The sequence below is a fragment of the Oncorhynchus nerka genome, linkage group LG9a, assembly GCF_034236695.1.
Source record: "Oncorhynchus nerka isolate Pitt River linkage group LG9a, Oner_Uvic_2.0, whole genome shotgun sequence".
Lineage (NCBI taxonomy): Eukaryota > Metazoa > Chordata > Actinopteri > Salmoniformes > Salmonidae > Oncorhynchus > Oncorhynchus nerka.
In genome coordinates this window covers 6,001,784-6,014,049 of record NC_088404.1, presented here as the reverse complement: position 1 = coordinate 6,014,049, position 12,266 = coordinate 6,001,784, and the positions used below count along the sequence as shown (strand labels likewise).

The 12,266-nt window shown below is 44.6% G+C and overlaps 2 non-coding genes and 1 pseudogene across 2 annotated transcripts; 2 read left to right on the top strand and 1 right to left on the bottom strand.

Moving 5' to 3' along the window:
- Positions 1-7,858: 7,858 nt before the first annotated feature.
- Positions 7,859-8,043, top strand: LOC135573460 (U2 spliceosomal RNA). The gene has a single exon (XR_010464769.1). It is a non-coding gene; the product is annotated as a U2 spliceosomal RNA (small nuclear RNA).
- A 1,262-nt stretch (positions 8,044-9,305) lies between these two features.
- Positions 9,306-9,496, bottom strand: LOC115126682 (U2 spliceosomal RNA). Its single transcript, XR_003863200.1, has one exon. It is a non-coding gene; the product is annotated as a U2 spliceosomal RNA (small nuclear RNA).
- Positions 9,497-11,761: 2,265 nt separating this feature from the next.
- Positions 11,762-11,889, top strand: LOC135573456 (U2 spliceosomal RNA; annotated as a pseudogene).
- Positions 11,890-12,266: the final 377 nt, after the last annotated feature.

The window sequence follows — 12,266 nt, the reverse complement described above, 5'->3', positions numbered from 1 at the left end:
CCTCTGGGCTGTAGTGACGTGTAGCCCGCCCTCTGGGCTCCCCCTCAGGAGGTTGAAAAGGTTTTTCACGGGCCCTCAGATGCTCAAAAAGTTCTACAGCTGCACCATTGAGAGCATCTTGACTGGCTGCATCATTGCTTGGTACGGCAACAGCACCGTCCTCCATCACATGGTGCTACAGAGGGTGCTGAGGACAGCCCAGTACATCATTGGGGCAGAGCTCCCTGCCGTCTAGGACCTCTATATCAGAGGGTGCTGAGGACAGCCTAGTACATCACTGGGGCAGAGCTCCCTGTCATCTAGGACCTCTATATCAGAGGGTGCTGAGGACAGCCCAGTACATCACTGGGGCAGAGCTCCCTGTCGTCTAGGACCTCTATATCAGAGGGTGCTGAGGACAGCCCAGTACATCACTGGGGCAGAGCTCCCTGTCGTCTAGGACCTCTATATCAGAGGGTGCTGAGGACAGCCCAGTACATCATTGGGGCGGAGCTCCCTGTCGTCTAGGACCTCTATATCAGAGGGTGCTGAGGACAGCCCAGTACATCACTGGGGCAGAGCTCCCTGTCATCTAGGACCTCTATATCAGAGGGTGCTGAGGACAGCCCAGTACATCACTGGGGCAGAGCTCCCTGTCGTCTAGGACCTCTATATCAGAGGGTGCTGAGGACAGCCCAGTACATCACTGGGGCAGACTCCAGCAACTCAAGTCATAGAATGTTCTCTCTGCTTCCACATGGCAAGCACCAACAGGCTCCTGAGCAGCTACTATCCCCAAGCCATAGAATGTTCTCTCTGCTTCCGCACGGCAAGAACTAACAGGCTCCTGAGCAGCTACTATCCCCAAGCCATAGAATGTTCTCTCTGCTTCCGCACGGCAAGAACCAACAGGCTCCTGAACAGCTACTATCACCAAGCCATAAGACTGCTAAATAGCTAACTAACAAAGTGGCTACACGGACTATCTGAGTTGACTCTTGTATTTAACTGAGTTTTTATTTTTGACTGTGTCTATATACCCTCACACCATCATTTGCTGACAAACATAATATGCACATACATTTATACTGACTACACAGATGCACACTCACAAGCTGCTGCTACTGTGTTAATGTTTGGGCTCCTCTAAGGCACTGCATCTCAGTGCTGGAGGTGTCACTACAGACCCTGGTTCAGCGGTCTAAGGCCCTGCATCTCAGTGCTGGAGGTGTCACTACAGACCCTGGTTCAGCGGTCTAAGGCCCTGCATCTCAGTGCTGGAGGTGTCACTACAGACCCTGGTTCAGCGGTCTAAGGCACTGCATCTCAGTGCTTGAGGTGTCACTACAGACCCTGGTTCAGCGGTCTAAGGCCCTGCATCTCAGTGCTAGAGGTGTCACTACAGACCCTTGTTCAGCGGTCTAAGGCCCTGCATCTCAGTGCTGGAGGTGTCACTACAGACCCTGGTTCAGCGGTCTAAGGCCCTGCATCTCAGTGCTGGAGGTGTCACTACAGACCCTGGTTCAGCGGTCTAAGGCAATGCATCTCAGTGCTGGAGGTGTCACTACAGACCCTGGTTCAGCGGTCTAAGGCACTGCATCTCAGTGCTGGAGGTGTCACTACAGACCCTGGTTCACATCTGGCCATGATTGGGCCTTCCATAGGGCGGCGCACATTGTCCCGGCGTCGTCCGGGTTTGGCCGGTGTAGGCCGTCATTGTAAATAAGAATTTATTCTTAACCGACTTGCCTAGTTGAATAAAATACAAACCATATATCCTGATGGCTGGTCACATTACCCCTATACATACAGTGCATTCGGAAAGAATTCAGATCCCTTGACAGTTTCCACATTTTATAATGTTACAGCCTTATTCTAAAATGGGAAAAAATGTAATCCTCATCAATCTACACACAATACTCATAATGACAAAGTGAAAAATGTTTTTTTTTTGTGCAAATATATATATATACACTGCTCAAAGAAATAAAGGGAACACTTAAGCAACACAATGTAACTCGCAAGTCAATCACACTTCTGTGAAATCAAACTGTCCACTTGGGAAGCAACACTGATTGACAATAAATTGCACATGCTGTTGTGCAAATGGAATAGACTACAGGTGGAAATTATAGGCAATTAGCAAGACACCCCCAATAAAGGAGTGGTTCTGCAGGTGGGGACCACAGACCACTTCTCAGTTCCTATGCTTCCTGGCTGATTGTTTTGGTCACTTTTGAATGCTGGCGGTGCTTTCACTCTAGTGGTAGCATGAGACGGAGTCTACAACCCACACAAGTGGCTCAGGTAGTGCAGCTCATCCAGGATGGAACATCAATGCGAGCTGTAGCAAGAAGGTTTGCTGTGTCTGTCAGCGTAGTGTCCAGAGCATGGAGGTGCTACCAGGAGACAGGCCAGTACATCAGGAGACGTGGAGGAGGCCGTAGGAGGGCAACAACCCAGCAGCAGGACCGCTACCTCCGCCTTTGGGCAAGGAGGAGCAGGAGGAGCACTGCCAGAGCCCTGCAAAATGACCTCCAGCAGGCCACAAATGTGCATGTGTCTGCTCAAACGGTCAGAAACAGACTCCATGAGGGTGGTATGAGGGTCCGACGTCCACAAGTAGGGGTTGGGCTTAAGTACACCAAGATTGGCAAATTTGCCACTGGCGCCCTGTGCTCTTCACAGATGAAATCAGGTTCACACTGAGCACATGTGACAGACGTGACAGAGTCTGGAGACGCCGTGGAGAATGTTCTGCTGCCTGCAACATCCTCCAGCATGACCGGTTTGGCGGTGGGTCAGTCATGGTGTGGGGTGGCATTTCTTCGGGGGGCCGCACAGCCCTCCATGTGCTCGCCAGAGGTAGCCTGACTGCCATTAGGTACCGAGATGAGATCCTCAGACCCCTTGTGAGACCATATGCTGGTGCGGTTGGCCCTGGGTTCCTTCTAATGCAAGACAATGCTAGACCTCATGTGGCTGGAGTGTGTCAGCAGTTCCTGCAAGAGGAAGGCATTGATGCTATGGACTGACCCGCCCGTTCCCCAGACCTGAATCCAATTGAGCACATCTGGGACATCATGTCTCGCTCCATCCACCAACGCCACGTTGCACCACAGACTGTCCAGGAGTTGGCGGATGCTTTAGTCCAGGTCTGGGAGAAGATCCCTCAGGAGACCATCCGCCATCTCATCAGGAGCATGCCCAGGCGTTGTAGGGAGGTCGTGGAGGCCACACACACTACTGAGCCTCATTTTGACTTGTTTTTAAGGACATTACATCAAAGTTGGATCAGCCTGTAGTGTGGTTTTCCACTTTAATTTTGAGTGTGACTCCAAATCCAGATCTCCATGGGTTGATAAATGTGATTTCCATTGATAATTTGTGTGATTTTGTTGTCAGCACATTCAACTATGTAAAGAAAAAGTATTTAATGAGAATATTTCATTCATTCAGATCTACGATGTGTTATTTTAGTGTTCCCTTTATTTTTTTGAGCAGTGTATATATATATAAAAAAAAAACAAGTATTCAGACCCTTTGCTGTGAGACTCCAAATTAAGCTCAAGTGCCTCCTGTTTCCACTGATCATCCAGGTTGTAAGGCAACAAAATAGGAGAAATGCCAAGAAGGGTGAATACTTTTGCACGTCACTGTGTACCTGCAACGTGGTACTCTCCTCTGAGACAGTCTGCTACACCTGCAACGTGGTACTCTCCTCTGAGACAGTCTGCTACACCTGCAACGCGGTACTCTCCTCTGAGACAGTCTGCTACACCTGCAACGTGGTACTCTCCTCTGAGACAGTCTGCTACACCTGCAACGTGGTACTCTCCTCTGAGACAGTCTGCTACACCTGCAACGCGGTACTCTCCTCTGAGACAGTCTGCTACACCTGCAACGTGGTACCTGCAGTCTGCTACACCTGCAACGTGGTACTCTCCTCTGAGACAGTCTGCTACACCTGCAACGTGGTACTCTCCTCTGAGACAGTCTGCTACACCTGCAACGTGGTACTCTCCTCTGAGACAGTCTGCTACACCTGCCAAGTCCTGAATAACAGGTTTTAGAAGCCCATCATAAGAGAACCAGTAGAAAGTGAGAAAACAGCCTGGTCCAACAATGGGCTGGTTGTTCTCTGAACATCCTTCTGTAAAAAAAATTGTGAAGAAATAGTTCCTCAAGAAAGATTCTTTTTAAATTCACAAGCACTGGTGGTAATCTGAGTACAGTAAAACAATGTCTGTCTTCATTCGGTCAATCCACAGACATCTTGGATATCTCAGTTACAATCACATGCTTCTGAAACTTCACACGAGATACAACTAAGATGATAAAAATCAAGAGGATGCAGGCTGTTTCTCCATTCAATTAGAATTCTAAAAGTTATTAATAAGATGAGAGATTCAATATCTCGCAGATAAAAGCACAGTTTTACAGGCCACAGCCTGTCTGAAAGCACAGTTTTACAGGCCACAGCCTGTCTGAAAGCACAACAGACACAGCCTTTGAAAGCACAGTTTTACAGACCACAGCCTGTCTGAAAGCACAGTTTTACAGACCACAGCCTGTCTGAAAGCACAGTTTACCACAGCCTGTCTGAACAGCACAGTTTTGACAGACAGGCCACAGCCTGTCTGAAAGCACAGTTTTACAGGCCACAGCCTGTCTGAAAGCTTGTCTGAAAGCACAGTTTTACAGGCCACAGCCTGTCTGAAAGCACAGTTTTACAGGCCACAGCCTGTCTGAAAGCACAGTTTTACAGGCCACAGCCTGTCTGAAAGCACAGTGTTACAGACCACAGCCTGTCTGAAAGCACAGTTTTACAGGCCACAGCCTGTCTGAAAGCACAGTTTTACAGGCCACAGCCTGTCTGAAAGCACAGTTTTACAGGCCACAGCCTGTCTGAAAGCACAGTTTTACAGGCCACAGCCTGTCTGAAAGCACAGTTTTACAGACCACAGCCTGTCTGAAAGCAGTTTTACAGGCCACAGCCTGTCTGAAAGCACAGTTTTGAAGGCCACAGCCTGTCTGAAAGCACAGTTTTACAGGCCACAGCCTGTCTGAAAGCACAGTTTTACAGGCCACAGCCTGTCTGAAAGCACAGCATCTACTATCCACTTCTATGTTTGGATGTTCAGGGAATAGAAGAGGAATTACACTTAAAAGGTTGATTTAAATTGGTAGATAAGTGATTGGGTCTTGTTGGGCTCCCGAGTAGCGCAGCGGTCTAAGGCTAGAGGCGTCACTCCAGACCCTGGTTTGATTCCAGGCTGTATCACAACCGGCCGTGATTAGGAGTCCCATACTGCGGCGCACAGTTGGCCCAGTGTCGTCCGGGTTTAGCCCGGTCGGTAGACTGTCATTGTAAATAAGAATTAGTTCTTAACTGACTTGCCTAGTTAAATAAATGAGTCGAGAGGAGGAAACAAAAGAAGAGGATGAAGAGGAAGACGAGATTGGACGAAGATGAGGAAGAGGTGTGGTGAGCTTTAGTGTTAATACTGGAGAAAGGCCTGTCCCAGTCTCCTCTATATGTACCACTAATGTAAATGTAAATATCAAAACAGATACCAAACATTAACTATAAGGAAGAGAAGAGTAACTGCAATGAAATAAACCAGAGACCTGTGGAAAGAAGCCCCCTGATCTCCTCGTGTCCGCCAGCAGCTCAGGACACAACACCTCAGCTCAGGACAACACAACACCTCAGCTCAGGACACAACACAACACCTCAGCTCAGGACACAACACAACGCCTCAGCTCAGGACACAACACAACGCCTCAGCTCAGGACACAACACAACGCCTCAGCTCAGGACACAACACCCTCAGCTCAGGACACAACACAACGCCTCAGCTCAGGACACAACACAACGCCTCAGCTCAGGACACAATACAACGCCTCAGCTCAGGACACAATACAACGCCTCAGCTCAGGACACAATACAACGCCTCAGCTCAGGACACAATACAACGCCTCAGCTCAGGACACAATACAACGCCTCAGCTCAGGACACAATACAACGCCTCAGCTCAGGACACAATACAACGCCTCAGCTCAGGACACAACGCCTCAGCTCAGGACACAACGCCTCAGCTCAGGACACAACGCCTCAGCTCAGGACACAACGCCTCAGCTCAGGACACAACGCCTCAGCTCAGGACACAACGCCTCAGCTCAGGACACAACGCCTCAGCTCAGGACACAACGCCTCAGCTCAGGACACAACGCCTCAGCTCAGGACACAACGCAACTCCTCAGCTCAGGACACAATACAACTCCTCAGCTCAGGACACAATACAACTCCTCAGCTCAGGACACAATACAACTCCTCAGCTCAGGACACAATACAACTCCTCAGCTCAGGACACAATACAACTCCTCAGCTCAGGACACAATACAACTCCTCAGCTCAGGACACAATACAACTCCTCAGCTCAGGACACAACACCTCAGCTCAGGACACAACAACTCCTCAGCTCAGGACACAATACAACTCCTCAGCTCAGGACACAATACAACTCCTCAGCTCAGGACACAATACAACACCTCAGCTCAGGACACAACACAACACCTCACCTCAGGACACAACACAACACCTCAGCTCAGGACACAACACCTCAGCTCAGGACACAACACCTCAGCTCAGGACACAACACCTCAGCTCAGGACACAACACCTCAGCTCAGGACACAACACCTCAGCTCAGGACACAACACCTCAGCTCAGGACACAACACCTCAGCTCAGGACACAACACCTCAGCTCAGGACACAACACCTCAGCTCAGGACACAACACCTCAGCTCCTGCTGTAACGGGTGGACCGAAGGCCGATTCCACCAAGCTCTGGCTCACCCTCACGTGTCTGAAGGACGCACTGTGGTCCTCTGGCAACTTGTTGGTAGGGAAACACATGGAGACCACCCATCAGACAGTGGCCTTGATAGCTACGGAAGCCCTGAGGTGGTACGGCCAAAATAAAGCCTCGACCCCAGACAAAGTATCACCAACACCATCTAAGGTCCCGGCCTGACAGTGCTGCAGCGCCGAGGGGAGGGATCTCTTCTGGGCCCTGAAGGATGGGGGCGGAGTTGATTCAGAAGAGCAGGAGGAGGCAAATGTGATAAGGACTCACCTCGTTCCTGCACAAAGGAGTGAAGACCTCTTTTTTAATAAAGGGACTTTTACACGGTTTACATGTCTTTAAAAGGTATAGTCTTGTTTGAATCATAATGTCTTTAAAAGGTATACTCTTGTTTGAATCATAATGTCTTTAAAAGGTATACTCTTGTTTGAATTATAATGTCTTTAAAAGGTATACTCGTTTGAATCATAATGTCTTTAAAAGGTATACTCTTGTTTGAATCATAATGTCTTTAAAAGGTATACTCGTTTGAATCATAATGTCTTTAAAAGGTATACTCGTTTGAATCATAATGTCTTTAAAAGGTATACTCTTGTTTAAATCATAATGTCTTTAAAAGGTATAGTCTTGTTTGAATCATAATGTCTTTAAAAGGTATAGTCTTGTTTGAATCATAATGTCTTTAAAAGGTATACTCGTTTGAATCATAATGTCTTTAAAAGGTATACTCTTGTTTAAATCATAATGTCTTTAAAAGGTATAGTCTTGTTTGAATCATAATGTCTTTAAAAGGTATACTCTTGTTTGAATCATAATGTGCACATTTGAAATGGCTTTTACAGATTTTATATGTTTAAAAGTACTAGTTTCTTAGGTTGTTTTATTGTTTTAATAACATGTACTTTTAATATATAAATGTTTCAATGCAGTTTTTGCATATTATGTCATTTTAAAGTGTACAAATGATTATGTTCAAAGTATGAGCTATTTTAAGAAACCCTGCGACAATAACCATTTTACAAAATAAAATAAATCTGTTCTTATCAGTTTAATATCTGATATGTCCCTTATCTGGGGACAATATATTACATGGATTTTTCCATTATTCAGAATTCTGATTGTTAGCCGTCATAATTCGCTTGTATGAAATGTGGAGCCCCAAGCTACAGGCTTCTGTAGGGCTAAACCTGCCGAGCTGAAAACATGCGATTTAGAAGCGTTCGATTATACGCCCAGGCTTTTATTTGACAATTAGTATCAGCAACGATCTGGAGCCGTCTGTCAGTAATACACACATACATTTATTTTAGCGATCATTTTGGACATGTAGCCTATTGTAATCACTATGGAACTATGTAGCAGGTTAAACCTGGAGCCTGGCGCACGGTTCACGGCGACTGGACCTGTAGTCATACTGTTCCACGATTAGTGAGAATGAAAGTAGATTTGTAGGATTATAGTTCAACCACTATTTCTCCACATTCCAATATTTCATGGATGGAACTTGAATTATGACAACTTTCAGTATGAAACAAAACAGTGCATGTTTTATTCATCGATATACAGTATTTCGTGAGTAGATAGATGCTCTCCAACCCAATAGGCCTATTGGTATTTTATGTGCATGATATGAAGTTTATTGTAGTGACTGACTAAGCTTAATTGTAAAAGTATGCCTCAACAGAGCCATGTTTGCTAAAGTCTATTATGCTGAGCACACATTTAGTTAGGCAGCCAGGACCATAGGCAGGGACCACTCCGTAGGCTGCATTGTCGGTCTAGCTCTCACTGCAGTCCAGTGCCATGGACATCTTTGAAGTTTGGCCTCTAGTAATTTAGGAGGGCAACTTTATAAAGGCCTCCTCACAATGACCTTATCATGCAAGGCTCTACAGACAGATTAAAAAAAGATATAGGCTATTTTTATTTCATACATTATTTGTGTTGATGATGTACTTAATGAAGTCGAGTGGTTCAACATTAAAATGCATTTTGATTGAACACATAGCTTGAACAAGGCGACGGTCGGTGGAAGTCTGGCGCCACCAAGTGGACAATTATTTCACCTGAGATATTTTGTAAAAGATCAAATGTTGTGTGTCAATATTATCTGCAAATTGTTTCCTTACACCCCTATTTGATAGATTATTATTCCAGATTAGCTGTAAATCTGGTTTTATTAGAATCATTACGTTAGAGCAAGTCTGTCAATGATGCCTAGAAAGTGGTGCAAGTGAGAACAGGTGTTTTCTTCTGGAAGTTTTGTTGCATTTCCTTTGAAAACAGCTCATCTGTATTTTTGTACATCATTTTATACACATACAAACGGCATAAAAGCGTCAAGGCCGAGTGGCTTCACCACTTTCTAGGCATCATTGACAGACTTGCTCAAACGTAATGATTCTAATAAAAGTAACATCCGGTTAACTTCGTCTCATTTATATTTACAACGGCAGGGGGTGCACCGTTCCTGGAGGTACTGCAATACCAGGTCGATGCGTGGAGTGGACGGAGCAAGCCCCTATTCCATCTCCCTATTCCAAAAATCAATTTAATATATGGTCCCCAGATAGGGGACGTATCAGATATTAAACTGATAAGAACAGATACTACACTTGATCTTAGCCAAAAGGCCGAGAAGCGATACCGCAATGCTTTCGGGAGGAAGGTGCCGTTCTCAGACACGTCAAATCCGGTAACAGTTACACCTAAATGAGCTCTGTACACTTTACAACAAATATCAAAGATGATGCTATTTAATAGAAATGGTGACATAGACTGGGAGTTGATCAACGTCGGGAAAAGACACTTTTCACTGTTACAAAGTAACATATTGTAAGGTTCCAAAGTGACGTGAACATCCGCCCTCCAATCGGAAACGAGACAAATCCTTGAGTTAAAACCAGATTTACAGCTAAATTGGAATAATAATCTAGCAAATATTGGTTGGAGAAATAATGAATATTGACATAACATGTTCTCTTTTATATAATATCTCAGGAAGCGTTGATGCCACAAGGGAACTAAAATAATTGTCCACTTGGTGGCGCCAGACTTCCACCGACCGTCGCCTCTCCTATGTGGTCAATCAAAACGCATTTGAATGTTGAACCACTTTAAAAAATATATTTAACTAGGCAAGTCAATTCAGAACAAATTCTTATTTTCAATGACGGCCTAGGAACAGTGGATTAACTGCCTTGTTCAGGGGGAAGAACAATATATTTGTACCTTGTCAGCTCAGGGATTTGATCCAGCAACCTCTCAGTTACTGGCCCAATGCTCTAACTACTAGGCTATTTCCTGCCCCAGTTGACTTCAATACATACACCATCAACGCAAAAATAGCCTATGTATTTTTAAATCTGTCTAAGGTCATTGTGAGGAGGCCTTTATAAAGTTGCCCTCCTGAATTACTAGAGGCCAAACTTCAAAGATGTCCATGACACTGGACTGCAGTGAGAGCTAGACCGACAATGCAGCCTACGGAGTGGTCCCTGCCTATGGTCCTGGCTGCCTAACTAAATGTGTGCTCAGCATAATAGACTTTAGCAAACATGGCTCTGTTGAGGCATACTTTTACAATTAAGCTTGGTCAGTCACTACAATAAACTTCATATCATGCACATAAATTGCCATTACGCAGAAAATACTTTATATTGATGAATAAAAACTACACTGGTTTGATTCATCCTGAAAGTTAGGTTTAGGCTGCTACATGACACTGTCCCTGTACCCATCATGAGGTTCCTACAACCTAATTCAACAGCAGCAGTATAATAATAGCGAGGCTATTTACATATATTTCCTATGAAGGAAAGTTTACAACGTAGGTGAACACAGGTTGAGAGACTTTTGAGTAATCAAGGTGACAGACATTATTCACACATTCAATACCGCCTTGTTCAATCTTGCCTTCATCTAGCTGATCTAGAGTGTAATCATTAGTCTAACATTTGCAAATGAGAGTTTCCATTGATTTTGGCAGAAATTCTCCCCCCACTTCTAATTTACTTCATTTTGTGGCTAGAGTCAAATAGTTTCTGCGGCACACAGAGTCAAATAGTTTCTATAGAACAAACTTCACGTCAGGATAGGCAACCCGAAAGGAATAATTAATGTGTGTGTGTTACATTAAACATAGATGAGGGAGTAAAATGTTGGCAAACAGTAAACATTTCAGAACTACTACTAGTTGAATAAGACATGGGAGAGACGATGAATTTTGGCAAAGAGATTTATTTATAGACTAATACACTTGAAACAAACCAAACCCGAAAACTGCAGATATACAAGTGAGGCAAAAAAAGTATTTAGTCAGCCACCAATTGTGCAAGTTCTCCCACTTATTTTCCATCATAATTTGCAAATAAATTCATAAAAAATCCTACAATGTGATTTTCTGGATTTTTTTCTCTAATTTTGTCTGTCATAGTTGAAGTGTACCTGTGATGAAAATTACAGGCCTCTCTCATCTTTTTTAAGTGGGAGAACTTGCACAATTGGTGGCTGACTAAATACTTTTTTGCCCCATTGTATATTGACTATGACAGCTGATATGAATGGTGAGTTGATCATCACATCAACGTTTATTCGTCACGTGCCCAGGATACAGGGTGTAAACGGTACAGTGAAGTGTTTACGTGCATCATATACACATTACAATACAATACACCCGGTCTCAGAAGCTAAGCAAGGTCAGGCCTGGTTAGTCCTTGGATGGGAGACTGCCTGGGAATACCAGGTGCTGTCAGCATTTTTGTCCCTCATGGTACTGTACTCTTGTACTATTTAAATCAGGAAACAACCTATTACAGTTTCTCAATCGTCTACAAGCATTTATTTTGGAACAAGGTTGCTGAGTTTTTAGAACAGAGTCCATAAGACACAGAGCTGTTGCAAAACAGTAAATGGATTTTCAAAATGTAGACCATATATTAAATAGATTTTTGGAATAGGGAGATGAAATAGGGGCTTGCTCCGTCCACTCCACGCATCGACCTGGTATTGCAGTACCTCCAGGAACGGTGCACCCCCTTCCGTTGTAAAGGAAAAGTAGACCAAGTTAACCGGGTGGTTCTTTTATTAGAATCATGATGGATATTACATTTGAGGTAGTTAACTAGTGACTCCCCATCCCTCATGAGGGAGCGTAATTATCGACTGACACTAATTAGCATAACGCAACGGACATAAATATCCCTAGAAAATATTCATATCCATGACAATCACAAGTGAAATATATTGAGACACAGCTTAGCCTTTTTTAATCACCCGGTCATCTCAGATTTTCAAAATATACTTTACAGCCAAAGCTAGACAAGCATTTGTGTAAGTTTATCGATAGCCTAGCCTAGCATAGCATTTTGTCCAGCTAGCAGCAGGTAACTTGGTCACGGAAATCAGAAAAGCAAT